Source organism: Anomalospiza imberbis, chromosome 1 (assembly GCF_031753505.1).
Source record: "Anomalospiza imberbis isolate Cuckoo-Finch-1a 21T00152 chromosome 1, ASM3175350v1, whole genome shotgun sequence".
NCBI lineage: Eukaryota > Metazoa > Chordata > Aves > Passeriformes > Viduidae > Anomalospiza > Anomalospiza imberbis.
This window is the reverse complement of record NC_089681.1, coordinates 120,167,024-120,183,478: the sequence shown is the minus strand read 5'-3', so window position 1 is coordinate 120,183,478 and position 16,455 is coordinate 120,167,024. Positions and strand designations below refer to the sequence as shown.

At 37.8% G+C, this 16,455-nt stretch overlaps 1 protein-coding gene across 3 annotated transcripts in view; it reads right to left on the bottom strand.

The window, feature by feature from the left end:
* Positions 1-16,455, bottom strand: part of IGF2BP3 (insulin like growth factor 2 mRNA binding protein 3) — a 110,984-nt gene that overhangs the window by 92,079 nt on the left and 2,450 nt on the right. The gene's annotated exons all lie outside the window — the stretch shown is intronic.

The following is a 16,455-nucleotide window of genomic DNA, read 5'->3' as shown; positions in this document are numbered from 1 at the left end:
AAGGTATTCTGAATTTCTTTCAAAAGTGAACTCAGGTTCAGTTAACTGATAAACAGAGGTGTTTATATCACTTATATTAAAAGGTATTTAATTTCTAGTATATATTACAAGGCACCCCGATGGCATCATTACTACATTTTGTCAAATCAAGCCATTGGCTTGTGAAACAGCCAATTCATCTTCAACTTACCTAGAAGAAGAAAGGAGAAGGGTTTCAGATACTGACTTGTTAAGAAACATCACCACTTTTTATTTCTACACACTGATCTGGTCAGTACAATACTTGAAGAGGAAATGTTATTGCTCCAATTTCAGACCCAATTCATCAATTCAAGCAGACATAACTTGGCTAAGCCACAGGCAAAATGCAGCAATACTTCTCTTTGTGTTGACTCACTTAATCCCAGACCCAGATTTAAAAGCAGTCTGTACTACCACTCAGAATAAAGATTTTCCATAAAATTGAGACAAAGAAATTTTTTTCTCAAAGCTCATGCAAGACATAATAGTTGGCTCCTAACTACACTTTTCCCCTTTCATCTTGCATGTACAACCCAGCAAAGCAGCCGCTTTGGAGAGGTACATTATCTCAGCATTCAGAATGAAAATATGACTCTTGGATTACCTCACAGATCCCTCTGTGCTGATGATCAAATTTCTTACCAGTGCCTGCAAAACATGGGGTTTGTTTACTCCCTCTCCCCAGGGCGAGCCATCAGAAAGCCGCGAACGGGGCCAGCACAGCCATGCAGCTCCGTGCCCAAAGCCACCAGCCCACCGAGCGGCTCCAGGCTGCGCCCTCCTTGCAGGTGTAGCTCCAAAACTTCCAAAGACTCTGCACCTTTGTGAATGGACTGATAGCTCCACAAGTACAGCCAGAAGATTTATATGGGCACGTCCAGGTCACATCATGCAAAACGGGCAAATCAAACGGCACAAGCTCAGCTGTAGTTCTTGCCTTTGTGTGGATTACCCAGATAGCAGGCTCTCACCTGTTATCATCTGCTTTTGGATTTTAGCCCAACAATTCTTCGCATCACTAATTAAACTAAAAGCTTATATTCATTATTTGTGAATTCCCTCAAGTGGGCTATAAAGGCATTTTAAAAAGAAAATTCTGACAATTCTGCCACTACCATACTAATGTGGAATTTTTCATTAAAAAAAAAAAAAAAACAACTTTTATTTTTCAGAAGAGGCTGTTAAGATTTTTTTTTTTAGTCAAGAACTAAACGGTGCTTTAAATCTAATGGGAACTTCTAGTGCCCTTTAGAAAAATGGGCCTATCTTTGTGGCTTATGCCATTTATGGTTGGGTTGATTCTGTGCTTGGTTCCTCCCCCTCTTTTTGGTGTGAGGGTGTATGTTGTTTTTTCTAAATGCCGCTTTCTCTCTTTCCCTCCTCCTCTGAACAGGGGTCTCTATTCCTTAAATAACTGTACTAGGGAGCTGATTTTGTTGACCAAACTTTTTAAAGCTATGATCATTTGTCATTTATTCTCTCACCACCTGGCAACTAACTATTCTCTCACAACTAACTTGCAACTGACTGGGATGTGGATAAAAGTGAAAACAGCCATGGGGTGCATAAAAAATTGAAAATAAACACCTTTAAAAGCAAAAGGACTTCTAAGCATGCAAAAATATTTTGTTTACTTAATATTCTTAATGGAACACTGTGCTCAGCTTTTATCTTTCTTCTCCCCAGCCCTCATTTTCTTCAGCCACCAAAATAGCCAAAGGCTTCTTCTCTCCCATCACCTGTTTTCCTTGTGCCCCCAGGGCCCTGCTACTTGAAGCAGTCACTACTTCCATTATGAGCTAGCTATGAAAATCTACATCAGCTGTAAGAAGCAGCCCCAGACTGAAATTTGCATAGGGTTTCCCTGCAGTATGTGGACACATAAGGGCTAGGCAGCAGCAGGTTTTTTTTGTTTGTTTGTTTTTAATAATTTCCAGAGAATTCAGCTCCCTTTAAAGAACTCAAGCAGCAAAAAGAAATGGTGAAGGATACCTCAGAGTAATTTCTGAAGCAAAAAAAAGGTACCAGGATTCCCATAATTAAAAAGCCAACAAGATACTTTGTTCTAAGTAGCTGCTGGATAAAGCCTCACACTGTTTTTATTTTGCATGTCTTCCCTACTACCATCTCTTACTTGGCAAGAATTTGCAAATCAGTTAGAAATCCAATGGAAATAAGTAACACATAGCACATACTATGTAAAATTTTGGCAACTTTTTTTTTGGTATGGGAGGTATGGCACCAGATTAGAACTCATCTAACAATAACTCAGTGATTCACCCTTCTCAGACTGAAATATCCAAATAAAACTAGCAGCACTTGTAGACAAATTCAGTAGCCACCATGCTGCTGGACCAACTGCTCAACCACGAGCCCGTGTGTGCAGAGAACATCGGAAATGCTTCCCAGATTCCTTACACCACAGCGATAGACAGGGAGTCCAACCTATTTTGGTCTCTTTCAGGTCACACTTAAGTGAAACTACAGTTGTTCATACTCAATTTGAGTTCACTGTATGCTCCAAATTAAACAAATTCAGTTGTAGTGGGGAGGGGGGAAGGGAGTGGAGGGGAAACAGAATAGCAAGATTTGCTTCTCCTATACACTTATAACATTTAATTCCAATACCTCTGTTACACAATCTCAGCATTTGCTACTTTTTTTTTTCCCTTTGCTATCAAATATCAGATTTAAAACATTCAGGTAGGGAACAAACTATTTCAGAACTTAAACTGAGCATAGCATTAGGGTAGTTCAGGGACTCATCCCACTTCACCACCACCTTGCTGTTTCACTCCACACGTGCAATTTTTAAAGAAAAGCCTGTTCACTGCCCCTCTTGGGCTACTCTACTAAAACTGACAAATTAATATCCAATTCCTAAAAAAGGATCTCAGTAAGCGAAGATTCCAGTTGGGTCTAGAAAATGGAAACACAAACACTCATGATGCTGAAAACAACATCTAATTTCAAAAAGCATATAACCTATAACTAGAATAAGTGAAATATCTTTTTAGTCTGGTTTTAAGTGTATATATGAACTTCAGCTACCATACTGGCTCCCTGACATTTTCAAGTCTCTTCCACGATATAAAAGGATAGCAACAAGGGCAAACTACTTCATTTAGGCAACTGTATATATGATAATATCTAAAAATATTAGTAGTCCTAGTGCTTAAAAGAACAAAATAAACTAAAAGTAAAATTAACAAATGCATAGAGCAAATCAACACTTCCAAGCGTACAGCCACAGATTTCAGGCTCTTTCCAGTGTTTAGAGCAACTCAAAGTATTCAGAGTGCATATGTGCACATGCATGCGTGGCTTTCCCTCTGCATCGTACTGGCTGAAACTTCCATTTTTATTACTGTTTTTCAGAGATAGACATATTAATAAATTTTGCAAGAGGACAGCTTAGACTGACATGATAATTGAGCATTTGAAAGATACTATGCTTATCATCTGATGTTCCAGCAAATCCTAACAATGACCTGCAGGTAATTTGCTCACATGACAAAACTCTTTTTTTTTTTTTAATTAAAAATAATTTCTACCTTTCAATCTCAAGGCAAATCAAGACAAATTTTAAAAGTACTGGAAAGACAAACTATTTTTTTTAAATCTTCTAAACCACACCAACAGAAAAAAGTAGAATACTCCACCAGCTTTACATCAGAAATGTCAAGTTTACTGCACATTTCCTGTTATCTTTAAAATAAGTTCTTCTGTCTCAATAGCTTCAGTACAATAAGCCTTATTAACACAAGTTTAAAACAAACTTTTAAAGTATAAATTGAAACATGCTGTAGCCAAGACTGCACAGACACCAGTTCTCACTTTGATGCTCTAGTCATCATTTCACTAGCACACTTTGTTGAACTAATGGAATACCAACAAGAAGAGCACTCAAGTGCTGTCCCTTACTAATGGCAATGCCACGTGGCCTTAAACTGATTAAGTGATCTAAATCAGATGAGATGCAACACCTTCACCAGAGGAGTGCTAGAACCTGTAGGGTTTGTACTATCACCAAACAGCTTCCCTTCCTTTCTCTTGCCCTGTCAAAACCCAAGTCATCAAGAGTGATGACTGCTGCTTGACTTATTTTTATGCTGCATGTCAATAGACGCAGAAATTTCTTTTTTAAATGCCATTGTTTCTTCTATATTTCTGTTACTTCTTACTTCTATTGCTTGTTACTTGCAAAGAGAAAGAAATTTGGTGTATGGCTTTCAAACATTATTTTCATTTTTTAAATAATTTTCTCTGAAGAATTCTCCTCCAACAATGCTATTCACTTGCACAAAAATTTTTGTGGAGAGAAGAGCACCAAATGAAATTATTTCATAGCTGTACTTTCAGAAGAATGTAACATGCTATTTAGAAGACCTGCACAGTCTCCCATCAAAAAATTTTATACCCTTGAAGTATAGAATGTGCCATTCTTCAGCTGGTACATGAACTAAAGAGACATACCTTGCACACATAAGCAATATTTTTTACATTAAGGTGTGATCTAAAGACTGGTTACTGAAAAAAATTAACTTTCTAATTGAAATGGTTTAAGAAGTTGAATTTATGCAGTAATAGCTATGCAAATTTATCTTTTTTTTCCTTTTTTTTTTTAAGCAAAGGTTTGGTCAGGGTAGGTATATCTACACTAGTAAATAATCATGCACAGTAAATAATTTGTACTGTCATAGTTAAAGCATCACAGATTGTGTGTAAAGAGTCCCTTACAATATTTTATATTGACTTAATAGAAATGCTATTAATTATATCTTGCATTAAAGTTCATTTTTAAGAATTACCAAAACAATCTTCTGCGCTTTTGTCATAGCAGCTTTGACTAGTGCACACAGGCTTACATAGTATAATATATGAAAGCAATCCCTGAGCTTTCATACCAGGGCTTGATTAAAGCCTTAGAGTATCATTTCTTTCTGTTCAACTGGAAAAGTCAACAACTACAATTCAATTGTTCACTGACTTTAAATTATGCAACATTTCAATTCTACAATTCATTTCAAAGGGAAGTTATTCTGAAAAAATGCTTGTATATAAAAGGTGTAAGTATATTTTCTTTAGCAACCTTTACAGTTAATATATAATAATTTCCCCCACATTAGTAATACTATTAAAAAAAAATCTACCCTGACTTTAGGTAGTGGTATGCAGAGCAATTATAGGGTAATACTACCACCTTGTAAATAATTTCATTATTTTTAATTTCTTTTTCACAGAAAACAGGCTATAGCACCAGGTTTTGAGGATGAATATCACAGACTGATTTTTTCACTGTCATTGTAGATTTGAATACACTGCCAGGACCAGAGAACAAAAAATAAGAGTTTACATTTCTGCACTGGAAAGTACACTCTTTACACAGCATTTAATATTGACATTGTTTTAGTTCACTTCACATTAAACTAAGCAAAATTGTAATTTTGGATTAGTTACTTTTAAAGAGAAAAGGCTTATATCATGCTTCAGCTAACCAGTTAAATCATAAGTATAATTTATAAGTTAATCATCATTAATGTCAAGATTATTTGCATTTGGTAAGCTGCAGTTTTCAAAGACATGGCATTTTGTTGGGTATTTAAATCAAGATTATGAGCAAAGTTCATACGAATGAAGATGATAATTCTGACCACATTTAATAAATTATTTAGCAGACAATTAATTTGAATTTAGTTTGTATACAGATGTACAAGCTTATTATCACACAAGACAGTAATTACCATCTTATTTTTACAATCATATGGTACTGATTCATAAACAGAGATACCTAAATTAGGTGGTACTTGCCCCCACAAACAGATGGAGCTGCTTTTACCTGAGAGCACAGTTTAGCATAGTTTAAATATGCCTGCCAAAGCTCCTAAATTCAGCCATTCCACCTGGATATAGATATTCCCAACAACTGAGGATTTAAGAACATTTTTTTAAAGACCTGGAGAAAGTTAAAACAGCAAATTAAAAAAAAAAAAAAAAAGCTTAAGGAAGATTGTGGTGTTGTATTTAACCACAGATATAAGTCATCCTTCTTTGGGGGGTTACTAATCACTTTTTCCTAGCACTACTGTTTGTGTGTCTTCTTTACTCCCATTATCCCCCAAAAATTCAGCTTATTTCAAACGATGCTGGCACCAGATTCATGCCTAGAGCTGGACTACGCAATGAGACAAAACTACCAGTAACAACCACAACTGAAGCTACCAAAAGCCCCAAAACAAAGCAATCACTCCCTCCTCCCCTAAACCTCAAAGACACACGTCAACACTTCACCACCACGTACAGGTTATACGGAGAGCAAGGGAAGTTCACGGGGCTGAATGTTAGAGGGAAAAGAGATCAGAACACCTCCTCAGCCCCACAAACCTGGCCAAGCTCTCCTTCTCTTGCCCCAGGCTCAACAGGTAAGTGACACACCACAGCCACCTCCAGAAAACTATCACTGCTCTAATGCCATTTGTTCCCTTGGAATTTGCAGGCTTCCATCATGGTAAAACATGATTATGTTTTGGACAGACCTTTCCATGCTTTGCCCTTTTTTTTTTTTTTTTTCCTTTTGCTGCCCTTTTTTCCCCAAAGGTGCCACCCATAATAATACATCTGGTGACACAAGTGAGAACTATGTCAAAGAGAGGCTTTCTGGAATACAAAAATCACATGTGATTTCCACCAGCCTTCTCTAGCTTAAAAAGTTAATCTTAACTTCAGCTTTCATTTGAAAAACTATTTTTTGAAGTGTTCCAGCACAAAACCCAGCACTGCTATACAGTGGGAGATTCAAATAACCACATGTGTGGTGCTGGATCTGAACAGAAGTCTCAGTTTCACGTTAAGATGCTGAGCTTAGCGTGTGCAAAACCAGTAACAGTCATTCTGGGTGAACTCTGTGGATCAGGTGACGTGAGCCCAAGGGCCACGAAGAAAAGCAATACACATAAGCTTATTATTTGCCACGGAGGCAGGCAAAACCCAACTGCGGCCAGTGAATCAAATTCTGTGATTTTAGTGAAGCTAGTCAAACACAAAGGTAGAGCAATCCTTATAATTTCAAGACTTCAGTTAATGACAAGTCTTCAAACTGTTTTCCCAAGACTACTTTCAAGAAAAAAAATGGTAGCTTTAACTATAAATAGGTTAAACACAATTCTGTTAGTGCTTTGAGTTCAATTGAACAACTGTCATAAAGCCCAGTTGTACAAAGGGTGCATACACAACTTTTATCTAAAGCTTACCATTCTATGTTAAATGCAGAATTTGGGACATATTTACATGTCAACAATCACTTCTTGTTTAAGACTAGCTAGTGCAAAAGAATGGATAGAAATCACATTTATAAAAATCCTCTCTCAAGTGCATGACAGGAGAAAAAAAGAAAATTTCTAAATAGAGGTATATAATACAATCTAAATAAATACAATAAGCAGCAACCCTGAGCATGGCATCAAACAGAACAGGAACTCACCATTTGCTATTAGGACTCAGACCATCACTGAGGAAAAAATCTTAGTGTTTAATAAAAAAAAAATCCTCTACTTTTTGACTATTACAACAATGTGGGGTGTTTGGTTGCTTTAGGGGGTGGTTTTTTTTTTTTAAGTATTTTAGCAGAATAAGCATTCTGATGGATCTTCAAATGAACTAGTACAAGAACAATTTTACACCCCTCCTACTGAGTTCCAGAATTAAACTCTGAAAAGAAATTTAGTAATGACTGCACAGCATTTTTTTTTTTAATCAACAATAAGAGCTGCCCATTTCTCAATTATTTCTCATCCTATGTTAAAATTTCCTGTGCAGGTAGAAAACTCATACAATCAGGTAACAAACAAGTACTGAGATACTGCAGCACTTCTCTTGGGTCAATAGTAGTGCCTCCTGATTAGCAGTGGCAGTTTTTAACACTTTTGGTTAGCATAACACCAAGTTAGGCTGCTGCCCACCACCACCTAGAAGTCGTTTAAATAATTGAGCTCTTATTAACACAAACCTCACCATGTGAGAGCTCTTGCTGCTGATCAGCACCAGCACCCACTGTGATCGATACTGCTAAGAGACACTTAGCATCAAATCCCTCTCGCCTGACCCTGGTGAACAGCTCCCTCTGTACACCAGAGCGCTGGTTTTCATGAAGAAAGATGTGGTTCATTCAGAAATCCTGTTGCCTTGGTAGGAAAAACCCCTGTGCTCTCTACAGCACAGAAGTACATAACTCTAACAAACCAGTAGTTCAGTGGTGAGGGGAGCCTGTGCAAGCTGGTGTACAGTTTGCAAAGTCATTCGAAAAATAATTTCTAAATTAGGTGCAATAGTCCAAGGTAGAGAATTTTTTTCCCTAGCCATTACTTGCAAACTTGCACCAGAAAAATCATTTAAAGCATGTATATCAGAATTCATATTTAAAAAAAGGTTTACATTATAAGTAAAATGTATTGTCATGGATTAAACTGCTACCTAAATTCCTCTAGCATCCCACAAATTATGTTTTCCAAGCACTGTCCTAAAGAGACTCTCCTTTGAAATTTTTATTTTAGATGTAGGAGGAAAAATTGAACTATTCTTCCATGATAACCAGGAAGCCACCATCATAAAGAATTTCCCCAATGCGCATAAACCAAATCATCCACTCTATCACCAAAAATAAATTCCTGGATTATCTGTTCTAGAACTGCTTTAAAACTACTGTTTAAAAAAAGCCAAACAAAGAAACAACTGGTGTCTTTTGCCTTTGCTAGATTTATGCATTTTCCCTATCAAAGCTAGAGAGATTTTGTCAACTGTGTTTCCCCAAGAGTGTCCCCACCGCACCCTCGGGATTCAGGATTCCCTCTGATGCCAGGGGAGAGGGGGCAGAGGGAGTGCAGGATCAGGCCCTGGGATGAAAGCTGTGTGGAGCACCTGCACAGCACAGCTCACCCGAGCAGGGATTCCCTCACCCCTCCTCTTGCTCATGGCCAGCCCTCCTGCCCTGATTATTCCTAGAAAATTAGAACCCAGCCCTGATCGATGCATGCTAGGTGTTTAATGAATAATTCCAAATCCAAGCCCAACAAGCTTTTTTTACTCCATCTCTGACTGCTCTTTAATATGAAATTTCAGGAAAATAAGTAACTGCAAACCCAACTAATAACTTAAGCTTATTATTTTTTCCAACAGAAATTTTTGTTCACACACACTGGAGTTCCCTTTATTGGAAAGTCTGATTTCTGCACTACAATTTTTAAGGCTCCATTAAGGTGAAATGAGCTCCATTTTTGAGGGAAAACATACAGAACATGCACATTTAACATTTAAAAATTAAAAAACAATTTACCAAAACAATAAAGCATTTCTATGTTCAAAGAGGAAAAATCTATTAGACACATGGTGTAGACTACATATTTTAAAATAACATTCCTAAAGTTCAGCTGAGCATGAAAGTTAATCTTTCAAAAGTGAACATTCAGCTCCAGTTGTGTTCAAGGGTATTGGTACTAGGGAAAAAAAAAAGCAACCCAAAAAAACCCCCAAGCTTACTATTTTTATAAATTCTCCAGATATTTTTAGCTGGTCCCTTCTTAAACTGCAAATTATTTTATGGTAATACAATCTTTTAAAATGCATATGTGGATATATATATATATATATATATATATATATATACATACACACACACACAAGAGACACACATATACGTACACATTCTCTTAGAAACTACTGATTGGTGAGAAATAATGCAGAGGCTACAGTCACAAGATAATCAAGACACTAAAAAATTTAAAATGGAGTAAAGCTCTTCCCAGCTGAAGATCCTCTATCTCAAGACAGTTTCATTTCTGTACTTAGTCCCATACCCAAGAAGAGTCAGATCCCTCTTGGACTCATTATCTGTGATCTTATCCAAATTTTAACTTAATTGAAAGCACAGAATACCTCATTTTGCATGTTAGTGGCAGTTTTCCCTTCATTCAGACCTGCAAAAGGACAGTTTGAGTAGATGCTGATTCCCCTGCACCATGAAGTGGCAGGCTATAGGGGAAGCACGTGGCTGCTCAGGCTGTGTTGAACAGGAGACATTTTATACTATAAGTTCCTCTTGTGCCAGCTGTCACAATAATATATGTCAACAAAATCACAATTAATATTGTAATTTTTCATTTTGAAATTTCAATTCACTGGCAGAAAAAAATTGGAAAACTATGTTTTTTGGCACCACTCTTTTACTGCCATTACACATACAGTATTCTAAGGTTTACTAGGGTCAATATTAGGGTACTACACTTCATTTGCTAAGTATCCCACAACATATATCAAGATTTTCTTCTCTGTTAAATATATCCATCTTTGAAAATACACTCGCAAACCAATATTGCAGATCTGGAAAGAAGCAAAACCAGGAGATAATACAAAATTACAACTTTTTTAATACTTACCACAAAAACACAGGAGCTCTTGCTCCCGCTCCCACACAGAAATTTTTCAAAGCCAAATCAGATATTCTAGTTGATGACAAGGAACAACTGTCACTGAAGTATCCAGATGGACAGACATGCCCAGAGAGGCTGGGCAGCACCAGTAAGCACTGGGCTAACTGGTCTCCCCAGCACACCCCCAACACAGGCACACGAGGAGATTTTTGAATAACACATTCAAGATATTTTCCTCATTTGGACAGCAGAGGTAACACTCACCCACCAAAGACGCCGGGTGAAAAGGAATTCAAGTGCCTACATTTGACATGCCAGAAAAAAAAAAATAAAGGAAAAAGTATGGAAGCCTCAGACTAAAGCTATAAAATAATGCTCAAGTATTTGATTCCACCCTGTTTCTAGACAAAATAAGGGAAAGTTATGGTTTTATCTGAGCTTTCAACAGTAATTAGTTTATAACTTTCCATAGTTCTATATTCTGCATCATTAGAGATGAAGAATGGACTGATATGAAGATAGACATTTTGCATATGAAAATAAAAGTGCATTAAAATATATTGGTCTTGAAGCACTCTAGAACTACATAAAGCACTTTGATATTGCTAAATGTATCAAACCTATTCAAACTTTCTAATCCATCCCCCTCTATATACAAAGCATGAAGTTGTCATCCATACTTAGAGCATTCCATTTTTTGCAGGTGCTCTCTATCCATTTAATGATTCTGAATAATCAAATTCCAATAATAAATTTTACTCTTAAATGACAAGAAAAAAGGCCCTACATCAATGTTGTCCTGTGCCTATCTCACTGGGCTCACATAAGGGTGAACTCACCAGAAGAAAGGGAGTCTTTAACTCTGGTCCATGCCACTATGTACTTTTCACCAAAATCCTAGGACAATAAAATACTATAAGATGACCCTAAGGAGAGGAACAGGTTTAAGGAAAGAAGAATCTTTTCTGTGAGGTTCCCTGAAGGACTAGCCCTGTCCATGGCTAAATATTAGGTGTATTTTAATTCTGTGTGGGTCCCTCTCTCACAGGCATTATGGGAAGAATCACATTTTCTGTTAGGTAGGTAAATCTCTCAGGCCATTTAAAATTTTTCAGGTCAAAACTAAGTATTTGAAGTCCACCCAGTAGCTAGACAGAAGCCATAAAAAGATTCCAGCACTGTAGAGTCCTATGCTCTGCACTTAAAAGAGTGACTGAAATGAACATAGCCCCATTTTATAAAAATGCCACCTTCAAGGTCTCAAAAATGTGGAAAATGTTATTACCCCAAGCTTGAAGGGAAAATAAGGGAGAAATAAAAAAAAAAAAAATCTTAAACATTTCCTGATCATATTTTTACTACCTTTGAATTACACTTCCAAAATGTTATTTTTTATTCCAACCCTTTAAAATTTACCGTATCTATGCACAATTTAAAGTCCACTACAAGTATATTTCTCAGGGTACCTTCTGTAAAGGGAAGTTAGCAAAACGAGAACAGGACCAACCTTTCAGGACACACATTTACAACTGTGTTTCATGTGTTCCAGCTAATTTTTAAAAGCTGCAACAAGAAGGGATTTTTTCTTAATTAATGATCAAACAGCATGAGGAACTATAAAAATTAAATTTCCCACAATGTAACAGTTAGCACAGTTGATGAAGATTATCTGGTTTTGTCATAATGACTCATTGTCTGTAGAGTCACAACTAGTGTTTTGGCTATAGTTGTAAAATTTCAAAGATTAAAACAAAAAAAAAATTCCTCTGTTCACATCTGCAAAAACAAATGTAGAAACAGAATAAAATCTTTAAATTGCTATGCGAAGTTTTGGCCCTGCACTCTCAAAAACACGAAGTCTGCGCACAGAAAAGAGAACAAATACAGCTAAGAAATGGCATATTTTCTAACATGTCTTCTTTGCGCATATTTCTACCGACTTAATATTCACAGAAGCAAAACTAAAAATCGATGCCACTATTTTTTTTTAATAATTATGACCATTGCAGGCACCATGCATACTTTAGCCTCACAAAACCATTTCCCACCATCTTGTGCACGTGGGACACAAGCCGTCATTATACTGAAAATTAGCAACACAATCCGGTTCCCATCTAATGGTCACTCCTGGAACACAGGTGGCTGCACTCTAATGGTCACTCCTGGAACACAGGTGGCCGCACAATGGGGGCATGGGGACTGTTTTCCTTAAATCAGCCTTTGGACACCTCAGCATCAGAGGTGAAGCCCAGCTGGCAGTCCATTGCTCCCCCTATAGAGCAGCATTACCTATAGGGTGCAGCTCTGTTACCCAATTCTGCTCCCTTCCCAAACAAACCCCCCAGAAGAGACACAGTGAATTTATATTCTCAACAAAGAGCCCTCGAGGTGGGGAAGAAAAATAATTAACCTTCCAACTGGAAAAACATCTCATCGTTACCACAACAGAGGTGTTTGTGAACATTTTAGGTACCTGAGGGCCCCAGGAGCAGGCAGAGCAGATCAGGTCTGGGTGGGAAGCCCACCTGGACATGGAAGCCAGGCCGGGAGGCTGCGCCAAGCACATCCCCAGGTGCCCAGAGTTAGCGCCTGCCCTCCCCCCTCATTACGCACAAGTGACATCAGGGCCATTTGAATAATCAGATTGCAGCCTACATCGCCTTGTGAGATACCAGCTGCTCTTGGATTGCGCGAGGTAGTACCCAAAGCCTCGCACCACAAGTTCCACGTACGCCATGGGCAGCCACCATCCTCCTCCCGCACTGCCACTTCCTCAGGAGAAAACTCATCTAAGTAGTGGATGTGACTAACAGTGCCCTGCCTTCCCTCGCAGAGCGCCACTCGCAGTCAAAATCATTACAATGCCGCCTCTAACTTTTGCATAAAGTGACTTAAACCCTTAAATATTGCAATAGCCTTCTTCCACACCAAGGGGTCTGAATGCAGAAATGCTGCATTCCTTTGGCATTCCCTTGAGGTTTCAATAGTAAGTCAGGAATCTACTCCTGAGCTTATTAAATGCTTTGCACCTCCCCCAAAGTAATTCCCCACCCTTCCATCAAAAAAACCTTTACCAGGGTTCTTTTTTCAACCACAGCATATCTCCTGGCCTGTTTCCTAAATACTTCCAGGGAAGTGGCAGGGGGGAGGAAAGCCACACACAGGCTCTCTCCTTACTTCCTTCCACAGCAGGTAGGAAGGCAATTTTGCAAAGCTGGGTGTGCCCACTTCAAATCAGAAGATCCAGCAAAGGCTGGAATGCAGTGACTACTGGGCCCAAGAATTTTGCCCTGAATAGCAAGCCAGGCACACTCCATGTCTTCCAGATTCAGCTCAACTTTATGGCAACCCTAACTGACACCACCTCTTGACCTTCCTTTATGTGACAAGGATATGGATTACCAAACCCTTACCCTTTCCTCCTGCGCACCTCAGCTGTCTCTGGAGAAACATGCCCACCAACTACCTTTGTCAGTGATAATATACACACTCTGGTAAAAAATAAATAAATAAAACAACAGAAATCCCCATAAAAATCGTGTTTAAGGAGGCTGTGAGGAAGGGAGCTAGGAGTCTCCAGGAAGCAGCCTCAAAGCAGCAGAGGTCAATACAATGTATTGAATAATTTTGTTGCACTACAAAACAACTTTTGCTCCTACGAAGTAGTCATTTGACCAAACTATTAATTGTACTCTCATGCTGAAAGACAGACTTGACGCATCCACTTCTTTTTTTTTTTTTTAATGGCGTCACTTCTCCAGCCATATCTCGCTGCTCTAGAGCACAGGGCTCTTTGGAAAGTGCTTCCCGGCCTTACAGAGTGCAAACACACTGGGTGGGCCTGGAGAGCAGCACCCCCCACCACACCCCAGCTGCTCCTTCACCTTTCCCTGCTGCAAAAAGATACAAAGACTTCAAATAAGTTTCTTTGAAACCACCTTAACCACTTTCACCAACCATACTCAACATTTGAAAACTGTGCTTTTACTTGTAATTAACAACTCTAAATATGTACCCAGTAAGCAATATTTAGAAAAACAAGGGAAAAAAAAATCCAACTTTTTGACATCCTCCCCCCCTCCCAAAAAAAAAAAAAATAGACATCTATAAAAGGAACAAGAGAGTCACTACTACATATGGAGGCCACTGAATGAATTTTAAGTGGCTCTCTATATTAGATTTTGGGAGAGAGGGAGCAGAAACAAAGGGGAAGGAAGTATAGTCATAAGAAATACAATTTAATTTTCTGTTAAACAGCAGTATAAACCTGAACTATATGTAATGCACTCCAACAAGATAATGCACGATGAAACAGTGTTTTAACAAATAAGGGCTTTGGGAGAAGCAACACGGGTATGCTGATACAATTATATTTGCAATTTTTTTCAACATGCCTATATGCAGGCAACGCATACCTAGAAAAGTGCTTGAAGTTCAGTGGAGAATTCTTTTCAACAAGTTACAGACAGATAAATGTTTCTGATAATTGCTAATTCACAAATAGGACATTGCTACTTCACAAATACCCAACAAAGAATGGACTTTCACACCATTTCAGCTGGCAGCTGAAAGAACAGAAAAATACTTTAAAACACATTAAAATCACTGGTGCTTCCCCAACTTTTTTCTTTTTAGATCATTATTTAAATTTACCATTATATGAGTGTAATGAATTTATTTTCAAAAGCATAATTAGAATGCTCTTTGTGCAAGCTTAAGATTAACAAGCATAACAGTAAATTTGTTAGACTAATAGGAAATCATCAATTTTTATATGTCCCATGGAATTTTCTTAAATCTAAAAGTATACTCCATCTACAACAGTATTTTTCTATACAAAATCTATTAAATGCAGGCTACTGTAATTCAAAACTATATGCATTGCATATTGAAGGAGAAAGAGCACATACGCCATATTAATTTTCAATGAAAATTATCAAATAAATACAACTATAAAGAGTCACGTGCAATGAACCTGTCCAGAGAGGGGTTCCCCCTTCCCTTAACAAGAGCAAAAAACCTCCATACTTTCTCAAGTGAAGCTTTCTTCTAACACTAAACATATGACCAAACTTCTAATTCTCAAAATACCATGATACAATGCCCATCGAGACAGATAAACCATCTTTTCCAATTAACGATCTTAAAAAGACTGCAATTTTTAAAATAATCCTGAAATAGTAGAAGTCCTTTGTAATAAAGTTTCACAGACAGACATACTTCCCAGATTGAATAATGGAGCGCAGGAACAAGCACGTGGAAAGTTTGATCTGTTTTTTTTTTTTTTTTTTACTCTCTAGTGCATGCCAGGTTTTCTATCATATAAATATTTGTGAAAGAAGCAGGCTGAATTGCTATAGGCAGCATAAAAATACTACTGCTTTATTCCAAATATTGGTTCTTTACATAAGGCCCAACAAAATTACTGCCTTGCAAAGATTAAATGTATGTTTAGAAATTAAGGATGCATAAATCCTGCCCTTACTGGGAAGGAGTCCTTCTCCTGCTGCTTCTATAGACCAGCTCAAAATAGCGATGATAAAATCCTCTCAATTACAGCTGAGACTTCTACTATGTGTCTGTAAAATGCTGCAGATTCCAACATGCCAGGATCAAAAAAATATAACCACCAGTATATTTACAAGGTGCTTTTTGTTGCTGAAGCAGAGCTCACGTGCTTGCCCGTTATACAGTGCACAACACCACATTTCATTTCCTGCTAGCACACAGATTTTAACTCTTCTCACGGAACTTTAAATTTTAAAATCTACACAATCATTTGCCATCAGACCATAATAATTTGTTTCTGCCACAGAAAGGTGCAGTTTTTCAAAAATAAATTAAATAGTACCATTGCTGCCTGGCCAAGACACTACATTAGAAATACATAGGGTGATTCTAGAAAACCTCTCGGACTGCACTGAGTGCACGCCTGTGGGTTTAAGAAAGCGGTCCATTTATCTACAGGGAAGAGAAATACAAACCTAAGCATTTTTCAAATTGCTTCGCACTG